Raw genomic sequence first — 24,935 nt, forward strand, 5'->3', positions numbered from 1 at the left:
ATTGTCTGCAGTCCGTTTGATCTTAAGTTCCTGTGGTTTGCAATGGTGGATAGCAGGATGGTGGAAATGAAATGTGATCGTTCAGTCTCTCTGTTGTACTGTGCTGATGTGAGGGTGGAGCTAAGACCGTAGAGTGTCGGTGCTTTCTGCTTCAGGTAGTTTGAGGTCTGCTGCGGGGAGGTGGAGCGTATGTCTTCAATGGTCCTTACATGGATTGACAGGGCTGTGCGCGTTGCATATGGTCTCCACTTGAGACTGTAACATAAAGTTGATGTCTGTGCGTTGCAAAGACCTTGCTGCCTCCAACTGCTGGGTGAGTGACGTATTCAACGCCCTGAAATGTGCAAGTTCGTACTTATGGACGATAGTGGTGACATCTTGGGTGCTGTAAAGAGCACTGCCTGGTTGCAGGTACGGCACTGGTTGGTAAGGCTGGTAAAGGACACCTACTGCTTGGTAATGCATCGTGACTGAATGTGATTGACTGTACATGTTGACTGGTGGTGGGGCTCTTGGGCCCCTGCTGTTCCGTTCGGACATCCTCCGTGGGCACAGCTTTCTTCTCTCCACGATGCTTGCATGGTCCTTTTACATAATTGTCCCCATAGGTAGGAGGTGTCACCTTTCAGGCAAGGGATGTCGTAGAAGTGTTTGTGGTACGTCTTGTACTCGTCTCCTGTCCGGATCTCCTCAAAGTCATAACCACATACATGTATCTCAACATATCTGTACCCATTATTCCTAATCAAACATCGCTTATGATATGTTTCTGCATTAAGCTCCCATATCTTCATGTTCACCGTGTTTACTACATTGGGTTGATAGCATAGGGGACAACCATGGTACAGTCATCAAAAACGTACACTGTGCGGGTTGCTTTATTATGCCACACCGCACTCTTTCATCCGTCATTTTCTACCGTTATTTGATAAGCGATTATAAATTGATAGAAACTTTGTTTCCTTGTTGATCCACACGCCTCGACGATTATGCGAAAAATCGCCGAAACACGTTGTAATAATAATATTTTTGAATGGTAAGTTTCGTCCTTTGGTTGCAATATACAGTAGGGACAACGGACACACGTACAATTCCAAAACAATTAACTTTTTTTGACGTTTTACTTTCATTGACACAATATTACTTATAAACTCGTGAACAAAGATAATGAACAAAGTGACTAACTTACAAATGAACAGAATTATCTACTACGCCTTATCATTTAATTTACTAAAAATAACCATAAACTATAGGTCTAGCTTCTTCGGTCGCTTCTTGGATCTTGGTGGTCTGGTAGACACTTTCTCCAAAGCAGGGGGAGGTGTTGTACCTGTAGTCTCTGTTGTGGGAAGGGCGGAGCGGCAGGCTTCTGGCGAGCGGGAACCGTGCGTGCTTGCCGATTCCTACACCCAGGCTCTTCACTGGCCAGGTGCGCGTTCCTTCGGCGGTGGGCGAGGGTTATCAACATCCTCGGTGATGAGCTGTGCGTCGCCCCCGATGGTGAAAAAAGTCTCCACGGATTTAAAAAAAAAAACTATCACTATTGAAACTTACAGTACAATCAAGTTGAAGACATTAGCATAGTTCAGTACCCGGAATTGTCCGTCTTCGGGGTCTGTGGCAGTCACTAGTGGGTGGGAGAAGTCAGCAGCAGCCATGGATGGATGGGATGAGGAGGAGGGCAGATCAATGTTAATCAGTCACAGATTCCTCTCTTCATCATTCTCTTTTCGCTCTTCGCGGCTACGTCAAGTAGGCCAGGTCTGTCTCCTTCCCCATGAAGCGATGGCGTAATAAGTACTGGATCCTTACGAAGCATGGCTCGGTGTCATCTATGTCCTTCTCAACAAAGAATGACCGCTCTCTACTCTTCTCGTATACTTCTTCGCATCTCTAAATAATGAGAGCTTTGTTATGTCATACAAACTAATAATTAACATACATACGATACAGAAGAAAAAAAGGTTAGCTTTAACATTATAATCTGATAGGAGTGAATCTGTTGATATGATGGGCTTGAAACATTAAGGACAGTCTTACCGGTCTTCTGCCAGCTTGCTATAAAAGCACTTCTCTTCAGTAAATAACTTATCAGCATCATTGGATGGTCAATCTAATACTTCTCCCTCTGCTTCAGAGAGATCCCGGGTTGGCGTCCATGCTTTGAGAGGCAGACTGCTGCCAGGCTCACTCCTCTCATTTTGTTTTGTCCTACAGGGATTTGTTGTATGTTTGTTAAAATATAGCCTATGTTGACCATGATAAAACCCTTCTAGTAATTGACATCAATCCTACAGCTTCAATTCTACAGCTGTGGCTAAACAGTCCTTCATGAGAATGACAGCCTCTGCAGCACAAGTCACATACGTATATCATGGTTACACTATGCATAATTCGCAGCCTTTCTAATTTCCTCTTGAATTTTGGTCTATTGTTACGGTACTATTGTGTATTGTCATATACGCATGCACCAGGGTACTTACATACAAGAAGACCAAACTACTGGGAATCCCCTTTAACTTTGACAAATAAGCTGAATAGATATAGATAGATATAGATATATATTGATAGCTGGTGTGTTACGCCTAATGGCGGTTATACCGGCTATATAGATATAGATAGATGAATGGAAGACAATGTCAAATAGTAGAATTGTGCTATACTTAAGAACCATCATTCTTGTCCCATGGTACATGCTTGGAACTACATGGTTTACATGAGCATGGATCTCAACCTGGGGTTAGTTGCCGTGTAGAACTTTGTCAACTCTTTCAGCTGCTCTAGGGACAACTTGTACGGTACGGACTTGTGGGTCAGGCTGACTGAGGCCATGCTATCATTGCCTTTGTTCTGCGTTGTCAGACTTAACTGGTCTGCAGCATCTGACAGACAACTTAAGGGTCTCATGGCCCGGCAAAACTCTTATGATTGCAAGCCTTGTGTTGTATACAGTACACTTCAATCTACTCATCGGGCTACAAAAGTGTATTGTATGTGTATTGTTTATGTTAGTTAAAGTTAGTTAACCCCCCCCCCCCTCACCATAATTGATGTATAGGGCGGTGCCCATCCCCGTTTCATAGCCCTGGGCCACACTGTGGTGCAATCACTTCAGCAGGGGGCTAGTCCACTGGCAGTGGAGTGTGTTTAACTCCCATACTGTTTCAGAAGTATGTACCATTTTTATAAAGTCTTTGGTATTACTCAATGCGCCTCTTGTCCAGAAGTGTCCTAACCCGGGGCTTGAACCCGGGCATTCTGGTCAAAGTAATTGACCAGATGTGGCAAGTACCAGAAGCGCAGACCACTACACCACAGGGACACTCCTGTATTGTTTATGCATAATGTATAATTGATAAAACAGTTGAAACACATACATTGCATACATCTTTGTCAAGGTCACCCAGGGCGTGATGATCTTTGGCCCCACGCTGCATGATCCCTTGAATCACGTCTCCCATCTTTGCGTCGTGTTGTGGGGAGGTTAATCGAATAGTTAGAAATTGAAAAAGAAATCGACAGTTATAAAGCAAGTTAACTAACTACACAAACTAGTTTTCACAACAAGCCGCTCCACACAGTTTAACTACATGTATATAACGTTTACTTACAATAGTAGCCAATACAAATTTTGTACCTAACTGGAGTGATGCAATTGTAAACCATGAAAAATGTTTAGTGGTCTTATCTGTCAATGTTTGCCGGTGACTTCTCAACTACAAAGTCATGACACTGACTTTATTTTTTTCCTATCTCTTACCGTACAACAACACTTCTTTCAACCAAAAATTAGAACAGTCCAAAATCTTTCTTTACCCTTTTCTTCAGAAGCAGCCAATGTAGCTTTGATGTCTGGCATGGAAAAGATTTTAAAAAGACTTTGGAGAAAATTCAATTGAAAAACTTACTGAAATACTCCTGGTCAGTGCAGGTGCTCCCATGTTGGACCACATGCTGTCCAAGTCCTGAAGGGATCAGAGATGAGTTGTCCAAGTCCTGGAGGGATCAGAGATAAGTACATACTGTAGATGAGCATAAAGTAGAGTGGATTCGTTCCTCAAGCTAACTGACATCTTTCACACCGCAACCTTCCGTCAGTAAGACTTCTGGATCCACAAAGTTCCAGATTATAACTTTTATTCAGTCTAGTACCACGACCGGTTTCACCTCCGACTCCACCTAGCCTTCTTTACGTTCTGTCCACCATCACAACGCCCGTCAGCTCCTCCACGGCGCACGTCGTAATTCATAAATCATCCTTGATTCTTACTTTGTTCAATGTGACTTCATCCTAGCAGGTCCAGCCTGCTTCTTTATTTTTCCACCAGGTGTATTCCTTCTCGCATCTGTAAAAGCTTACATCATATACAAAAAGTTAGAGCCTGTAAATGTATGAAAAAATCATAAACATTTAAAAAACTCAACGAAAACTGAAAAGCTCTGACATTAGCACAAACATCAAAGGACACATATAATTAACCTGCTACCAATTGAATAACACTACAATGAAGTAATAGGATTTTACCATGGTCAATACTGACCGACGGAGGCCATATATATATATATATATGAAGTAATATCCCTGCATTTAAGTTAATGAATTACTAGTGTCATCAAAGGCATGCACCGCTTAAATAAAACTAGCTCCATTAAAGCCCTTAATACCACCGATGTTAGCATCATCCTGGAAAGCTAAACTCTGTCTTCCTTGGACTGTCTGTCTGTGGCGCGAGGTGGATGTATTAGAACTGAGATTGGAAAGGCCGGTGCGGTTTGTTGGGCACGGAATGTTGTCGGATGTGACGTGCAGTGCGGCTCGATCGTGGGTTGTTGTTGGGGGGGGGGGGGGTCTATCGCTGACAGCACCGTCCCTTCTAACACGAGTCGTGTGTGTTGCCCAGTATTTTTTTCCAGCCTCCAGTCTTGCCTGCAAACGCCGCAGCGGGCGGTGAGCTCCACGCTTCTGAAGGCCGGAAGCTTCACCAGCCAAACTGGTGTTCCGTCTGTTCTGTCTTTTTCGGCGTCCCCTTCGTCCGCGTCCCCTTCGTCCGACATATATAACGTCCACTGTAACCCCAGTCCACAGGGTCTTCTCTTCCGAAGTCTCTTTTTACTGCATCTTTGTGTCCAACAGCTAGAGAATAACTAAGTCGAAATGCTAAGTTATTCAAAAAAAGTGCTTCACATAGATAAGTCATTACAAAGGATATATTTATGAATACAAATTTCTATACATATTTACATCACAAAATACATTAAAAAAACCCACCAATCTATCCATTCAGCATGTGTTGCCTGCAGTGGAGGTACCAGCTTGCTATGTATTACCGCATTTGCAGTGTCCATTGAAGACAATGCAAATAGTTTAGTGACATGTGATTCTCAGCAGACCAGTTGTTAAGGTCGGATTGGAGTGATGTCGGTGTAGAGGTTTGCCTGATCTCTCCGAGGTTGAAATCATCAACATACTTCCAGCGTGAGTTATCCGTGACTGGTCTGGCATAATTTATAAATCATTGCAAGGAATACAAGTGGTCGCATCAGGGTAACCTGGGCTATTCCACACGTCAGGTTTTCCAACTGCGAACACACACTGCCTGCGGTTGGGGACAAAGTTGCACACCCAAGGAATGAGGGATGGTCTTGCCCCAAGGCCTATGAGCTTGGTGATGGCTGTTGTGTTGCAGACCCGATCAAAGGTCTTTGAAAAAAAATCCGTTAGGATCAGGGTATCCACTGTAGCTTTGTTTTCCGCTCCCTTGTAAAAGAAGTTGACTTATTCCTCACGGGGCCATATAATGTCATACCACCTTGAAGCACCAGTTGTTTTCATATTGTCGCAGACTCTCACCCTTTGCACTAAAAAAAACTGACGTCATAAAATTCAAGATCGACCAGTAAATCGGCAGGCTGTGCTTTCTGTTTATTTTTACATATTTCGGTTTACTTCAATATATGCAGGAAAAAATCAAAGAATACGAATAAATGGACAAAAACAAATGAACTCCCCTCCAAGAGAAAAAGAAGGCAAAAACGACACATATACCTAAAACGTTGTGTTGCCTTCTGTTGTACCATTCCGTGTTGTTTTGGGTGCGGATGGGCTGGAAGTTCGCTTTTGTTTAGCCACTCGGCCCCCAGCACCAGTAACGGGGTGTTTTGTCTCTTCCTTTCTACTGCCAAGTTCGATAGTAATCAGATTATCGGCAAATCTGTACAAATAAGTGACCGGTACAAGGGGGAAAGCTAAGGACACTAATGAACCATAGGTTACTGATTTCGTGTGTGCAAATGACAAGTGAAATTAGTGGGTTAGTAAAATCTACATAATATATAGTTCTTCCTGGATAAGGGTCACCTCCTGAAGGTCCTGGACATCAATGTTCTAAAATTGCTGGGAACCAAACGTTTCGCAGGTCTTCAGATATGCTTCAACTTTCCACCTTCTGTGTATGTGGTGTCTTGTCCTTCATTGTTAGCTTCCAAGACTTTGCAGGGTAGGAGCCTCGGATCCCTGTTCGTCCGGTCCACCTCATTGATGCGGATCCCCACCGTGTCATATGGGCCGTACAACTTGACGTTATCCTTAAATTTCGTATTCAAGTGCTTTTGTTATTGGTTGGCAGCTTTTAGATAGATGTTTGTTGCAATTTTCCGAAACTTGCCATGAGGTGTGTTTGGTTGATCCACTGGTGTTGTTTTCTCAATCTCCCAGATTATCTTCAAATAGGTTGCCAGATGCGGTCAGTTTGATCAGTGATTGTTATTGCAATTGTTCTTCCAGAGTTGTGATTTTTTTCTGTACATGGCTGACTAGTGAAATGTATTTATTGAGCAGTTGCGAAACTGTATCATCTCGACACCTCAAAATTTACATACTGACACATCGTTTAATTTTTTCCATACATTACAGACATTTTGTCCCTACTTAATCAGTAATTACTTTATCGAAAAATATACAAACATGAAATATAGCCGTTATAACATACAAACTGATTCACCTACAGTAGCAAAGTAGTGCCTGCGAATCCTGGTGGTATGATTGAAATCTTGTGCGGTGATTGATAATATTTTCCCAAACATTTCGATCTAATTTAAATTTTTTAATCAATAATCGCCGTTTGTCCTTTGACAGATTATGGCAATCTGTACTTAGTAAAATTGCAGGTCCTCAGCAAACTCCGATCGCGATATGTCCAAGGACAATCGCCGATTGTCCTGACTCGCTATCTCTACTGTGAAATATATATTATATACAGCACAGTATACTTAAGAAAGAATACAACTCTTTCATCTAAATGCAAGTAAGGCTGATTGGTCTGTAGTTGGCCTTGTTATATCTCTTTCCTTTCTTGAATATGGGGGCAACATTTGCATGCTTTTAGTCATCTAAAACAGTTCTTGTTCCTTGGGCTGCCCTGTCCCCCTGACCAACACTATCCGCACGTAAGAATCCGTTGGAATATACTCGTTGTTCAACACAAAGTCGACGGATGTTGGTTCCTTTGAGCTGAGAGCCTCCCGTGTCCTGTTGGCCGTAAGCGTCTGGACAGGATGTCTGCACAACCAGTTGTGCGTTGAATCTCTCTAAGTTGATTGAACAATATTTATTCAGATTAGTTCGACCCTCGGTGGCGGCGAAACTCTCTATGACAGCTAAGTAGACAGGCTGACAGAAACGAGCAATATAGCAGACTGGGCCCGGTAAAACAGCCCTAAGTCGACACATAGAGGCTTGTGACCAGGCTAGGGTCGGCGTAGTTGTGCAATGTAATTCGTTAGTATCAGAATGTCAGTTTCATGTGTTCCGTTTTCACGTTGCTGTCTCCTTTAGCGTTTTGAGCAAACATTATCTTTTCTTCAAATCCAGATACATGGACTATCTTCACTGAGCAATTTCAGTAACAGTCTAGGAGTCTTTTGTTTATATTCAGAATGAGAACATTATCCAGTGATCAGAGAAGCCTTTATTGAACAAAGTACAGATAAAGAAATGTGTTGAGTCTTTTACAAAGTAAGATCAATCAAATTACTTAATATCATTCTACTCGTTCCACATGCTTATCCGTGTCACACAAACTTATCAGTTACAGCAAGGAGGTCCTTGATTGCAGCCATTATCTGAATTTACGTACGGCTTTTGTTGAAATATATATGTATAACAATTTACTGTAATACGATATACAAACCTCGAGTTACCTTAACTATCTAGTTAATTGTATGTATTGGTTAACACACATCGCCAAATGAGTATTGCTAACAGCTTTGCTTATACCTTCCTAGTAGTATTGCTTCGCGTTATCATTTAAGTCATTGCAAGTAAATGTATACTCTAACTCCTTTTATAATGACAGTTCACAGGAGAATTTGCAATACCTCATGCCATTAAAAATACTAAGTTGAAGCCTACTGAATATAATTCCTATAATATCTGAATAGCAAGAACCATCATTGACTACCTACCAGGGTGACACATTCCATTTAAGGCTTTCCTGCACAAGTTGTAAGTGCAGCATTTCACTCACAAGCATGACTCCTTCACTGTATGAAATAACGAATTTGCGGGGTGGAAACCGTGTTCCACGTGCCTGCAAATTCGAGTTTTCCGTGACTCTCCAGGTCGTGTCGACCTGCTCAGCTATTCTGCACGGGACCCGCGCAGTCCTGGGAAATACCGCGAATGCACCACTTAGGCTGCGCAGGAAGTGTCCGCGCCCTGTTAATTCTCGTGCAGCTATAGGGAAACTCATACACATGTCCTGCCCAGTGAACGCTTTTGCTGCCGGTATCTGCATAATTTAGCGACAATTATCACCTAATTATCATTTAATTACCCGTGCAGCTATAGGGAAATTTATACACACGTCCTGTCCAGTGAACATGATTGCCGCCGGTAGCTGCATAATTTAGCGACAATTATCACCTAATTAGCATTTAATTACCATCCAAGGTTTGACCAGGCCCCCCCAAAAAAAAATCCCTTATGCGCTTTCCACTTTCCCGGCCCAAAACCCTGTAAAACATGCTTTTATTGGTTCAAAATGGTGATTAAACTTTCATTGTTGTTTCTCCGTTATCCACGAATGCCACTATTTGCACTTCGCGGTTAAGAATCGGCTATAAAAGTTCCAAAGAGTGTGTTCCTTTTTTGATCTTGACGACTCCGCCGGCCACAGTCGCTCAGGTCAAGTGAAATTCAGTTCTCAGTGCGGGTCTCCGTGATGCTGTCATTCCTGCACCTTTCCTTCCATATGCTTCAGATAAAAGCGCAGATACTCCCAGTCAGATTAGCCCGCTTGGTCTCGCATCAGGTGAAAGAGTGTCGTCCACAGTTAGTCTTGCAACAAGTTCTAATTGGGTCCTTGAAAATCCTTGAACTAGTAGACTGTTGCCTCGCTGACGATCCAGGTCGCGAGATTTACCAATGTTGATGTAGGAACACGACCAAAGCTTCTCAGTGTTCCCAGCGCCGTGGCTGCCTATACCTGGCAAAGAGGACAGGGAGTGGAGAGCATATATCCACACATAGCCTGTTTACCAGTCTCTCCCGAACGGTTGAGTCTGCTATGCACCGATCCGTTTCTGTCAGTTATGCCTCTCCGTAGACCGAGGTAATTGATCCAAGTCCGTACAATTACCCCATGCGCGGTATTCTCACATGGCGGGCAGGTAACACTCCCTGCGCCGTAGAGATAACGCGGAACGCCCGATGGTTTCCAGGCTAGCCCACACACTAAGTCAGTTACTAGTAGTCCTCATTTGGGATACGTGTGCCAACTAAGAGATTCGAAAATAGCGACACGGGCGTTGATTGGCTGTTCTTTTCAAACCATATACTATGTAAATTGCAATTGGCTGACAGTCATGTTTTACAGAGCCCTGCACAAATAAAGACACAATGAGTTGTGAAATACCACGTGCCCGCTGGTCAAGTCTTTGTTGTGTAATTATTCAGTGGTTTATTTGAGATGCACGCTTGTACAACAATAAACTTCTGTGTTTACAGGTTAATAGTACGTAGAAATTACTTGTTCGACTCAAATAAGTTCGTTTCATTTCAACACAGACCATTGCAACATAGACCATTGCAATTGATTTGCCCCCTTCCCGGTACATTTGAAAACTTAGTTCACTATGACCATGTCTATGCACCAAAACAACCGGTCATCTTTGTGTATAATGTCATTGATAATGTGTAGCACTAATACAGTCTTAGACTTGCTCTTGAGTATTTCAAATAACGCCAAATGCCTTATATATTCAGCATGAATTGCAAGCTTGGAGAATAATTGCAAGCCACACTCACAAGTTTTATCACATGAGGCCATTACATAGGTTACATAAATGAATACATAAAAATAGATATAAGTTACATCGTCATTGGCGATCGGAGTAGTTCTATCCGTATGAATATTCATTCCGATCCATTTTTTTGAGTGTGAACGGGGTTTAAATAAATTAATTCTCGGGTGTAGCATATGGTGACGCGACGCCATTTTCATGTTTCCTTTGTTTCACGTCTCCTTCTTTTTACCATGCATGCACAAGTACACTACTCTAGACAGGACTATAGGAACAAAACCACGTAACACAAGTACTAGTATTCTGTGTATTTTCAACTCCTTCTTTTTACAGGAAAAATGTACAAAAACAGAAAATCAATATGGACGCCACAAAGACATTCCAATACACATCTTACAACATTATGCACAGCTTGTATCTTACAGACGACTCGTGTTTACTTTTTTAATACAATAATTCAAATCATGTCAAATGATCATTTCCCATACGCCGATTGGAAACCATATCATCGGGACCTTCCCGGCGTCTCTGCGGCGTTGGGAGTGGTACCCGCCACCCAGACAGATTGGCCCGCTCGCTATAGTTTGCTCCCGCTACGATGGCGGCGAAACTAAAGCTAACAAGACGAGCTATCAGAACGGTTCAATATAGCACACTGGGTACAGTAAAACACACCTAAGCCGACGAGTAGAGACAAGATACCAGGCAAACCTCCTTGGTACACCATATATGTTATCACAAGAATGTCCGTGGTTATCCATGCAACTTTTAGAGTACTCTGAAACCTATAGCTAGCCAGGGTGCCAGACCACCGCGCTCCTGGCGCTAATCCTTCGGCCGGGGAAGCAACTCGCGCCGCCGCCACAGATAGCACACGGCCCACTAATTATCGCCAGCGCGATAGAAATCAGGGTTCGGCTGCCAAGCGCTCCCAGGTGCCAACTCTATCCCTACTACTAGGTCTTCCCCGCCCAGAAGGGCTTATCATCGCATCGCGCGAAAGGTCTGGTATCCAGGCTATCTGAAACCCATACTATTGCCATTGGCCTACACGTACGTACAAAACAGCTTGTCTGGTGCGCCCCTAACTCTCTTACCCTGGAGAAACCCGACTAGGGACCGGGCTGCTAGCGAGTCTCTTCGGCGGTCCTAGACTGTCAGCCCGCCGGATCTAAATTAACACTACGGAGATTTGTAGCCCGGGGAGTGGACCGTGCCTTTTACCCGCAAGGACCGGTCAACTCTCGGGATTTTTTAGAACTCCCCCGGTGCGGTAATACAATTTCCATCGGCGGGCTTAGAGCTCTGGGCCGCCGACTGAAAGGGCGCGATAACAGTCTGGATCCCAGCGATCTAAACCGTCATAGTATCATTCGCATTCGGTAATATTATTTTCGATTCTACTACTACCCAACAGAAATTTGTTTAGTCCTTTACAGTCCTAAATTTATTAATGATTTTTGTTAAGTGACGAACACAAAGTCACAGCAAATAAAGATCATTTGCCTATCACAGTTCCGTGTAGTTCACACACCGTGGCTTATAATGCGTGAGCTAAAGCTTATTGTTATCTACCCGGCAGGGTCACACGCGAGTGTGCAACGCCCTGGGAATCAACGCACAGCTAACTGTGCATGAAAACGCAGAATTTTCCCGGTAGGCACACGCCGGACCCGGAAAACTCTTCACACTTCCTGCCCGCCTAGGTTTTAACGGACGTGCGCAGACTCGGAAAGAACCGGAAATCTGAGCTTTCACGCAGTGCTTGCTGTCAACTATTGCTGGGTGGATGTAAAAGGGGAACCTATGGTAACTTGTTTGGGCGACCCCCCACAGTCCATACATCTCCTCTGCTGAGATTCCTCAAACATCAAGGGTCTGTGAGGGTTACAAGAAGACCATTATCGGGAAGGGGGGGGGGGGGGGGGGGGGGCTGTTGCTTGGGTCAGCTAAGGCCAGCTAGGCCAAAAAGCCCCATGTTGTGTATGAAAATGCAGGGCTCTAAATTCATTTTTGGTATTAGGCCCATGGGTGCATATAACTTGAAAATGTAGGTGCACAGAGAAAAATGGGTGCACATCAAATGAAGTAGTCAGGAAAGCCTATATTACAAATATCTTGGTGGACCAGTGCACCCAAGGTTTAAGCCACAATTCTGGGTGCACAAAAATGTTACATTTACATGTTACTTTTTTCACATACCATTTAATTATCTCCTACCTCAAACATATTTCTTATGAAGGAAAATCAACAAACTGATACATTGAATATCAACCCATACCAAAGATGACACCACAACACACTGCTGATTATTTGCTCAACTTGGTGGCAATCTTTGTTTTTCTGAAAACCCTCAGAACTTGCCATTAAAACTGGTTCTCTTATGAGGCATTGTCATATTGACGGAAATTGAGGGGTTGGGTTGCTGAGGTGTTTGCCCAAAGACAGGCAAACTTTGCAAGAAGGTGAAGATCCGTTTCCAGGATAACTGCATTAGATATCATCATATTAGTATAACGGTGAATGATGAAAAGTATAGTGTTTACCCATTGTCAATCCTGTTGAATAACATATTCATGAACTCGAGGGAGTCATGTTACTCTTTGTTGTCAAGCGTAGGGAATTCCTTTCTTATCTTGCCGATGAGCGTAGTTATGTCAACAACTCCACGCTGCCCTAGCTGACCATATGCAAAGAATGAATTGTCCAAGCCAGTGAAGGAAGCCATCATCGGTGCGGTTGGTAAAGTAGTCCCCAACCCCAAGGGCTGTGAGGCATTGGATCGCTGCATTGGCATAGCAACGGTGGTCTCCAGCAGGATTTGATAGACCCTTGTATAAGCAGGGAAGAAGATAACCCCATGACACATAAAATAAATTAGCCTTGATATTTCATGGCAAACAAACCTACATGTAGCTTGGGAAAAAGCAGTTTTCATCTTAACTGATAACACATTTTGGAATAACACAAGCTATGCAGACTGAATGGTGTCAGCAACTTGTATTAATTACCTTTAGCAAGAAGGTTATGTTTGACTTTTTTACCCGTGTGTGTGTCAGTGTGTCTGTGTATGTGTTTGTCTGTGAACAGCATAACTCGAGAAGGCGTGAATGGATCTTAAATGATATTTGCGATGTTGGTAGGTTTGGTAAAAGGAAGAAACGATTAGATGATGGGTCCTTAGCTGCTTTATACAGTACTGCAGCGGAACTTCCAGAAATTAGAGTCATCTGCATACTGTGAAATTTTAGTACATTTCTCATTCACAGCTAAGCCAGACAAGTTTTCATTATGGCGTATCTTAATGGCTAGAACTTCAACAGCAAGAACAAAAAGATAAGGACTAAGAGGGCAACCCTGCCTTACACCTCGATGTAAGGCAAAAGGGTTTGACATATAACCATTGTTTAACACAGAGCTGGTAACATTGTTATATAAAGCTTTTATCCAGGCAATAAATTGGGGGCCAAAATTGAAAAATTCTAATGCTCGTATGATAAAATCCCATCTGATCGTATCGTATCGAAAGCTTTTCGATAGTCCGCAATATATATAAGACCAGGTTTATCTTCCTGTTCATAATAATCAATGGTCTCAAGAATACGTCTTATGTTATCTCCTATAAATCTACCATGAATAAAACCTGTTTGGTCTTCATGAATAATATCATTCAATAACAGATCTTACTCTTAAAGCTAAACATTTTGAAAGTATTCTATAATCACAACATAGCAATGTAAGGGGCCTCCAATTGTCTAATAATGTAGGGTCTTTATCTTTCCCATCACTACCTTGTTTTAACAGTAAAGAAATAATTCCTTGTTTCTGGGTATTGGGTAGGAAACCTTGTGCTAGTGAATAATTAAAGCATTCAAGCATGGGAATTTTAGATACAGAATAAAATTTTCGATAAACTTCAACAGGAATTCCGTCTAAACCAGGAGATTTACCATTTGAAAATGAATTAATTGCATCAAATAGTTCTTTCTCTGTGATATGTCCCTCACAGCCCAGCTGTTGCTCATTCGATAATACTCTACCATAATCTATAGGGAAAAACTGTTGAGAATTCTCAGGGGTTAGGGGCAATGGAGGGTCTTTAAAGGAGTACAAGTTTGAATAAAATTCAGTTTGTTTGGTTAAAATTTCTTCTGGGTTACAAGTGAAAGTATTGTCTGAAACTTTTAATTTCTGTACATTCTTTCTGGTATAATTTCTATTAACTAAATTTAAAAAATACTTTGTGCATCTTTCGCCAGATTCCATCCACCTGGCTCTTGATCTTATTAGTATTCCATTTATGCGATAATTGTATAGTAATTCTAATTCCTTCTGTTTAATCTCAAGGTCCTGGAGTATAGAGTCTGGGGGGGAGGACATATTATCAATCTCGGTATTCAATTTGTTTATATCATCAATTAATTGTTTCTCTTTAGATAAATATTGTTTTTTCTTATAACTAGAATACTTAATACAGTGCCCCCTAAAAAAACATTTGGCAGCTTCCCATACAATATGGGGATTGGCTGTGTTTCTATTAATATGGAAAAATTCATTCATAAGTTCAACAGTGTTCTGATAAAAAGATGTGTCTTCTAATAAAGATGTATTAAATTTCCAGTACCCCTTTCCCCGAGGGAATTCAGAAGTTACAAGGGACATAGCAATTAATTTATGATCAGATTTAAAGCTGTCGGCAATCACACATTTGTTTACCCTATTAATTAATGCAAAACTAACTAGGAAATAATCAATTCTACTCGCTTGGCGTCTACGACGCCAGGTGTATCTGATGGTGCTTGGATTTCGAAACCTCCATATGTCATTTAAATCAAATTTACCTTTTAATTCGGAAATTGCATCATAGGCTTTAGGGTGGTATGTTTTATTTGTTCCTAGTCTATCTACTTGTGGGTTTTGTACTGTGTTGAAATCTCCAGTTATAACTAAATTTTCATTACACTCAGGAAAATTATCTAATTCCTCTAATAAAGTTGAAAAGAATACAGGGGAATCCTCATTTGGGGAATCCTCATTTGGGGCATATATACAAAATCTAAACTCATCAATTGTTAAATCTACCATAATCCATCTACCCTCAGAATCAGTTTTGACTTGATGAATAGATGGATTAATATTGTTTTTAAAAAGAATGGCTGTACCCCTTTGACTGGAGGTTCCATGGGAAAATAACATGGATCCCCCCCACTCATTTTGCCATCTACTCTCCTCAGACAATACAGAATGGGTTTCTTGTAAACATATAATTTGATACGGTTTATCATTTAACCAAGTAAAGACCCCCCTACGTTTAACAAAGTCTCTCAGTCCATTACAATTATAGCTAGCAATTTGAACTTCAACCTGGGTCATGGTCTGTTGGGAATGTCTTGTAACATTGGAGGTCAACTGGGGTAAATGGGCATAGCAAAATCATATCTGCAGCAAACAATATTGAACAAAGGTTTGAGAAACTGAGAAATATATACAATATCATCGAAGGACTGGAAATCATAATATTTGAATTATCATATGCACAATAAGCAAAATAGAAAATGATAGAACTGAAGGACATTATTGCTGGATGGTTAAAAAATATAAGGAAAACAATATTTACACACACACATTCTCCTGGTCTCACCATGATTTCATATTAAGGTGGCTTTGCGCTCCATTAATCAAAATATAAATAGAACAAAATTAATCAATGTAAATCAAAATCACCATACTGGTAAACATTAGATAAGCAAAGAAAGATAATGAAAATAATATTCAGTGACATCTACAACATGGAGCCAAGGATCTGAAATAATAATTGAACAAATACTGCAAACAAAATCATATAATCATCTCTGTGAGTAGATTAACAGTAACCAAATCATAGATTTGAATAAATAAAAATGCTAAATCAGTGGGGGGCAACTCATACAAATCCACAGGTGCTTATCATTGTGTTGACACTAATTCGCTACTATCGCCGCCTGTGAAAATGTAAGGTTTTTATAGCATTCATGCCCTCTCATTCTTGTGCATTACTGACTCCACAAAAAGCACAACACCCACAAAAGCATGTCTTGAGAAGGAGTACTTGTTTAATTACTTTACAACTTCACATATCAAAATTCACACAAGTGCAAAACAGAGATACTAAAGCTATATATTCAAGTGGGCTTTACATTTGCAGCCAAAACTAGGTCTATGGCATCAACCCGTTTCTGTTCTTTGCCATTTATCATTAAAACAGCGTACGTGGATTTGTGAGGAACCCAAATCGAGACATTGCAAACAGCACTGTTCTCCCTGGCTTTAGTGGTCGCGGCGTCTCTGTCTGCTACCAGCTTGGCTCTCGCTGCCTGGAGTGGGGGAGGGAGATGTTCGTGTACAGCTAGCCCAGTTCCTCTCAGTCTGCGTCCTTCCCTCAGAACGCGGTCACGGTCATGTAGGTTGATCAAGCGTGCCAGTAACGGGGGGTTGGGCCTAGTTTTTGTGGGTTGTGACAGACGATGTACCGCCACCAAACCGATAGTATCTAAACCAAGTTCCCCTGCGACAAAGTCATTGAAGAGCAATACACAGTTTTCCTCCCGCCGGTACGGAAGCCCACGAACAATGATGTCAGGTTTTACGAGAATAACGTTCAGCTAGTAAGTCAGACTTGATACGCTCACGTTTTTCCTGCTGAAGTTCCCTTTGTAGACGCTCAATCTCAGTGTTGTTCCAATCCGCGGAGGCCTACAACGAACCAACCCTCTCTCTAACCGCCGTGAGCTCTGTAGACAGGCTGTCCACTTTGCCGTCCAAAATCTTGATCTGGTCCGACAGTCTGTCTCCGACAGCTTCCTGCTGCTGCTTGGTCTGTTCCAGGATGAGCTTAGCTAACGACTGTAGCTCGGAAGGGAGGGCATTCATCGTCACGGTCGCCTCGCTTCCACCGGTAGCCATTCTTGAAGTCTTAGCGGGGGGAGGGGGGCACTTCGGTGAGCTGGAACTTCTCTCGTCGGCGCTGCTTGAAGAACCCCTGTCGTGTCTGTTCCGCTTTGACATCTAGGTAGTGATGAGAGAGTCGTAGAAGTGCACCCACAGCTCAAAATAGTTGATGGTGACGGTAAAAGTAGGCAGAATGGGCAGAGTTCTCGGAGCAGCAAAAGTACCACTCTACCACATGGCCGCCATCTTGGTTTACCAAGAATCTGATGTTAATCAGGTAATGAGAAAAATTCATTTAATCAATTTTCTTTTTGAAAATATGAATGTTTTCCTTAAATTACAACGTGGCAAAATAGGAAAAATTAACGTTAGCACGGCACGTTACTTTTCGCCAGTACCTATCGGGGAGGGAAGAAGGGAGTATTGTATTGATTTTATAGAAATTAGAAGTCTCACCGTTACAGGGTTACCTATGTTTGGAAAGGTACGTATGAAACATAGCTTCAGGAAATGCAGCAGAAGACTCGTATAACCAGAAATACACTCTTTAATAAATCAAACAGAAATTTCAGAAGACACATATAACATGAAACTCATTTTGATATTGAAACCAGTTTCTCCTAATGGTTTCTCATCTGTAGACACTAGAACGTCATGAATAAATACAGGGCACAACAATTGCTGCAGTATAAATTATAAACTAGAACATTTCCACTTTCTTCCATACAGGAAAGATTGACAGACCTCAAAGTTCATTTTGGACCTAAAGCAAATTAAGAATAGGGTTACTAAGGCTGTTAGTTGATAAATATCCAGTGACATATTGTAAAGAAGATTTATGAAGGCTCCTGTCGTAGTTTCCCCAATGGTTGTTCGTGATCTGACATATTAAACCTGGCTGTACACATTTATCTGAAGAGTACTGGCCCTACTGGGGTTTACTGTACATAAAAGATACACATTAAAATGCAGATACCTATACTGCCTTCGGAATCTTGATTGAGCTTCGCTCTGGGGTCTAGAGGACAGTGGACGGTGAGGCTGAGAGATGGTTGCCATCCTCACACCACTTGTCTGGAGTGGAGGAGCGGTCATCCTCCGACCAGCTGCCTACAGTTGGGCAGCAGTCACTATCATACGCGCCGTATTCAGTTGTACAGCAGTCCTCCTTGCAATGTCCATTCGCAGCTGTAGCGCGGCCATCCTCATACACCATTGTGGAGGGGCCGCAATGCCCTGGCCCATTTGCTGCTGTGGCTGCTGTGCAGGTGCCAACATGTCCTGGCCCTTCTGCTGCTGTGGCTGCTGTGGAGGGGCCACCATGCCCTGGCCCATCTGCTGCTGTGGCTAATGTGGAGGGGTCATCTGCTGCTGTGGCTGCTGTGGAGGGGCCATTATGTCCTGGCCCATCTGTTGCTGTGGAGCATCACCAGGCACAGCAGAACATGCAGATATACTTAGTTTTCGAACAAACTGGATCAATATCCAATTTAACATTAAAAGTGTTATAGAATCAGGGCATTTAAGTTGACATTGATGAAAGTATTAAGTGTAATTGCATTGAAAACATTACGAATATAGCAGCCCTAATCTCTGTTCTCGTGCAAATCTTCAAATCTGAAACATTTAGCATGAGAAAAGTTTATTACTAAGGATACAAGTAAAAACCATTGATGATTTTTTTTTCAAAAAGCAGTAAGAAGCACTTATTTTTTCTTTGCTCAATAACCGTTAATCACACTTCGCTCTACTAGATCAATAGATTGCAATGCGGACGATTTATGCTAAATTATCGTGGAAAGAAAAAAATACTTGTTAGATTTTCTTCATCTATTAATAACAATCTTGACTAGTAATATCATTACATATTCAATGACAAAAACAATTTTTAATTGTGGCGTATCTTAATGGCTAGCACTTCAACATCAAGAACAAAAAGATAAGGACTTGGAGGGCAACCCTGCCTTCCACCTCGATGTAAGGCGAAAGGGGTTGACATATAACCATTGTTTAACATAGTGCTGGTAACATTGCTACCTAAAGCTTTTACCGAGGCGATAAATTGGGCGCCGAAATTGACAAATTCTAACGCTCGTATGATAATGTCCCATCTTATCGTACCACACACTTTTTGAAAGTCCGCGATTGTTTCTCTATAGATATTATTTTATTCCTCTAATAAAATAAAATAAAAAATAATACAGGGGAATCCTCATTATCATATATACTAACCATACAAAATCTAAACTCCTCAATTGTCAAGTCTACAATAATCCACCTACCATCAGAATCAGTTATGATTTGGTGAATAGATAGTTTGATATTGTTAAATTACTGTACCCATTTGACTGATGTTCCATGGAAAAATATAATGAATCCCCCCACTCACTCTGCCATGTACTCGCTTCAGACAAGATAGAATGGGTTTCTTGTAAACATAGAACTTGGTTTGTTTTATCTCTTAGCCATGTAAAGATTCCCCCACGTTTAATAATTATAGCCACCAGTCTGCCCTAGGCCTTTGTCGTGACACACAACCTTTTACCACATGCAACACAAGTGGGTCACCATAGACTGCTACAAACTGAACACAGAGACACCTTCAGGTAGAGATTTTATCTGCCAGGAATCCATGTATATTCCGAGACTGATGCATTTCGATCATTAAGTCCCAATCCTTTTTCAGGATTTTTACGTATTCTTCCCCGTCCGTCATCGTACTTTTTGTCCACAATGTTCAGCACTTCTTCCTACACTTTTCGGTGGGGTTTCTGGCTACTAGGCTTGCCGTGTATCATATCAAAGTTGAGTCTGACACGCACTTACGTCATATCATGAGTATCATATCAAAGTTGAGTCTGACACGCACTTACGTGATTAGGCGACCATCTTGAGGTCTCGCAACCTGGCCATGGTGTCGCTGCAAGACGCTGGCCAACATCCAACCTTGCAAAGAGACAACTCAAGAGACTGGGATTAGAGTAAAGAAAGTAGAAATTATGCTGTTTTAAACCGTGCAACCATGGCAGTTTGGCAGTCATACTGGCCTGGCCAGCCAGGAACTATGTACTGCCACCCCAGCCCACCATGACATCACTTTCCAAACAGTATTTTAGTTATGTTAATTTTAAAGATAAAGGAACTAATCTTTATATGCTACATGTATGCTCTCATTTGTACCACGATACATCTATTCTAGGGGTAGGTACCGGTACAGAAAATTCAAGTCCAAGTTTGTTTCGGGTTGTACAGTACAGTATAGGTCCAGGGCGAGACACAAGTGGTGGGGATTTTTTTGTTCCAACATGAAAACAAGCCGAATATGTCCATACCTTGTGGGAGGAAGTATTGGTAACCTGATTTGCTGTTTGGGTGTCAAAACGTGGGACTGCCTGCTGGCACCGTTCATTTTCTAATCGGTTAAAATGGCGTCGCTGATTTATTTCTGGTACCAAATTACTACCATGAACTAATATGTTCAACTTCTAGATCTGATGTGGCATTAGTCACTGATTAATGTAATCACCTGGTGAGAAGATCAGGTGAGAATAAAGAGCTGGATCCATGGAAGTATGGTTTCTGATGGTTCAATGTCAAATAACATCAAAAGGATGTGTAGTATTTGTTTTAAACGTTTATATTCCCTTAATGATGCTACTCCTTTTCAGATAATAAGAAAATGTCGTATTTTGGTGTCTTATGCCCTTTAAATGTTAATAACCATGATAAGATACATACAGTATCGTAAGATAGAACTTTATATCAACTTTCCAAACGGAAAGGTAATACACAAACAGTTCGGAAACTTAAATTTGATCAATCGTTTCTCCGTTGTTACTTTACAATGGCATAGTATTATTATCTCCATGAAAAATGGAGGTATAGTTTTGGGTGTGTCTGTGTGTGTGTGTTTGTTTGTCTGTTTGTTTGTCTGTCTGTTTGTGTTTCCGCACCACTGTAGTCAGCATAACTCAAGAACCTCTTGATGGATTACGATGATATTTGGTATGTGGGCAGGTGTTGTGAAGCCAAAGTTCAAGGTCAATTTTGGGCGCCCTGGTATGTGACCTTGGTACTGCAGCAAAACTTCAATGTTTGTATCTTTTGATCTGGACGTGCTGTGGTCTTTATTTTTGGGTGGCAGATAGCTTGTGATGTAATAAAGAAGTGGTGTAGGTTTGGGCCCCCTAGCAGCTTCCTCTGGAACTGCAGGGGCGTTTTTGTGAAAATTTTCTAAGGAGAATAACTGAACAAAGGAACAACGGATTTCCATGATATTTAGTATACAGGTAGATTAGATAGAGATATAAAAAATGAAGTGCAAATTATGCTAATGAGACTTAATTTGCATAGCTAATGAGAAAAATCTATATTTGCATTGTTTTCCATTATCACACTCAAATACATGTAACGTCGCAGGTTATGGAAAGTGGATCATCAACAGATACCAATTATGCAAATACATTCCTAATTTGCATAATTCATGCAAAAACACCATAATACAGCTAATTGGAAAATTATAGGACTGTCAATATTGCAACATGTGTAAGTTAGATAAAGGTGTTTCTGACCAAGCATATATCATGCAAATGTGTAAGTCATTTGCATGAATAGAATTGTTCATGGAGATATGAGGTCGTGGAACTCTTGTTTATTTTGCGACGTACTCACAAAAGTAGCTCCTGTTCTTAACCCGTGAATGCACGATTATAACAAACGGAATATCATTGTTCGGGGCAATAGACAAGCTTTCCTATGATATACAATATAATAAAGTGCACTGGATACCGTATCTATGGAGATCTGATCGACCGACATCACTAGTCTAGTTACTCTAATCTGCATGAATCGTAAGACCGCTGGAGCCACATGAATTCAGTTTAGAACTTATATTCAACTTGTCGCTCGTAACCTTTCATGTTGTTCGACTCAACTTCTCGAATTATCATTATAGAAAACTGGGTATCATTCATTGAGAAAAAAACAACAACTAGAGTTTCACTACTCCATACTTTGCCAATGATTTTCTTATAAACCACTGCAGGTAAATCATGTCCTAGTTTGCTTGATTTTTGTCAAGTCACTCACAACCTAATTGACACATGTCTCCAATGTTACAATTCAACCTGCTTTTCCCCGGACGAAAATGAGAATGTAAAGAACAATTAAGAAAATATAGTTTTAGGGTAGAGTCTGCACCTTCACACATGAAGCCACAACTTTCAAGAAGAAAATCTTTACCTCGGTAACTAGAGAACGTGATTCGTCATGCACAGCCTCTGTCACAGTGTTTGGGAACATTTTTAACCTAATAGAACGATTTTTTCACATTAATATAATCTCAATAGAATTTGTTTACTAAATTAAGATTGACTCATGTTAACATATATTAAATGTCAAACATATTTTTAAATCTAAGGACAGAGATTTGTTTAATTTGAGATGAGATGAATTGGTTTATTAGTACAGGTACATAAGATAACACACTTAAAAGAACATCATTATAGCCCTACGGCTAAGTTGCAGTGCACTACGATGAGCATTGAAATAACCTTTGAAATGTTATACGAAGAGATACTTATCACAATACTTGCATCCAAATAAACTACGCACAAAAGTTTGGAAACTTAACTTTGGTTGATCATATTTCCATTGTTTCTTGATCAATTTTAATGCATTATACATCGTTAGAAAACCTGTTTAATTTCCTTTCCTATGATACCCAACTCATTATAATTGCAATCTTATGGAGCGAGCACCAGGCCTGCTTACGCCCAAATTTCGGAAGAAACAACGGAGATCGACCAAAGTTAAGTTTCCAAACTGTTTGTGCTGATTGTACATTAATTTTACACACAGATTCGTTGCTCACAAGGCGTTCAGGAGGTTTACATAACATTGTAGAGTGGCATGAAGCGAGAAGTACGACATTTAAACTGACTGAAGTTGTGCGAATCGCCAAGCTCCCTGCCATGTGAAACGCCCCTGCGTGGGGTTAGCAACTGATTGTCGTACACTTTAACACTGATTAATTAGTTCATTAATCTAACTAGTGTGTAAGAATGACTTGTCCCAAAAAAATCAAACATGTCGTCGAACTGAGCGGAAACCCCGCAATGTCGTCACCCAAGTCAGCCGCTCGGCCAGGTAAAACCGTTCTACGCACCTGTAAAAGACCACAGGAAGAATAGCTACATTCATATTGTATTACTAAGCTAACTGTGGATCTCAAGTAAATTCAAAGTAAACAGAACTGAACTCGTTGCAAATGTGTAAGAATTTTACAATGATTCTTTTAATGAGGGTTTTTGCTTCACAACGCATTGGTAACATGAACAAACGTATTTATCTATATATCGCTTTCAAGTATATCAGTTGACATAGCTTAGCTATCTGTCTGTATATACGATTGTGAATTGATTTCTTGTGAATATCCCAAATTATTGCACTAAAATGTCTCACCATTACAGCAGTATATCTTCGTGCCCGTCCAGCAACAGAGTCCATCTCCACACTTGTCACTCCGCACGTAGCTGCCCCGGTCACAGTCACCAGGGTCGCAGAACACAGCTGTACCTTCCCAGTAGCACGCTGGAACAGCACATGGATAAATCAGCACGGGGATGGAACAGCACAGGGATGGGACAGCACAGGGCGAGAACAACACGGCGATGGAACAGGTTAAACTCGCTCATGTAAGCAATGCCAATTCATAAATGTGATTACCTAATATTCGTAAGTAAAAATGAAGTAATTGGACAACATGAAGTATATAGGGCTGGGAAGAGTCTTGCATCTGACTATATTCGCTCCGGAAACATCATGTACAATCATTTTCTCTCCCGCAGACCCCATTTCATGTGGCAACGTAAACGTCGTCTGCGGAGAGAAAAAATATATATACAAAGCATATCATATTGGAATAATGTTAAGTTGCATTATGATATTCAATTGATGATCATGATAAATACAAATCAAACTGCAAACCAAACCGGTTCCATATTTTCAACCAAAATAAGCTCTATGATGAAGGGTAAATTACCTTTAGGCTTATTCATATCATGAATTAACGCAAAACATACACAAATGCCTATTATTAGATGTGTTACCTGTTGCAGATGGAATAAATGAAATGTGACAATAAGGAACAAGGATGGATGAAATGGAAAGAATGAAAAGAAGCAAACACTTTTATCAATAAATACCTTTAGCAGTTCAACCAATAGCAACATGTCAATTAGCGATTCAGCCAACGAGATATATAGTGGCTGCATGTCCGTCAAAATGGTTTAATTTGCATATCTACGTTTTGACGGAGGTGGACGGGCTACGGGATCGCGATATCGGTGTATTATTCATACAACACAAAAGCCTGTTTGTTAGGTGATGATTGTTTATGGATGATTATGATTGGTCATTTGGCTCTCCCATAAGGCGTCGCCAATAATTTCCTCCGTTGCTGACGTTCCTTGTTGATATTACGTTGAACATTTGAGAGTACAAACGAGGTTCCACCGCGGCAGGTTTGACCCCGGGTACCGCCGTCACAGCTTTAGGTGCAGGTCCCACCCTCCATGTAGGGGCGCTGGAACCGTAGATGCTGTGGCATCATTTCCGTCTTAAAATATCGTGTTTGAAAACGTACCTTAAAGTGAGATTTCCCATTTCACTATTTTAAGGTCCATTGTTTTACTCGGAAATGATGC

Source organism: Branchiostoma lanceolatum, chromosome 2 (assembly GCF_035083965.1).
Source record: "Branchiostoma lanceolatum isolate klBraLanc5 chromosome 2, klBraLanc5.hap2, whole genome shotgun sequence".
Classification (NCBI taxonomy): Eukaryota; Metazoa; Chordata; class Leptocardii; order Amphioxiformes; family Branchiostomatidae; genus Branchiostoma; species Branchiostoma lanceolatum.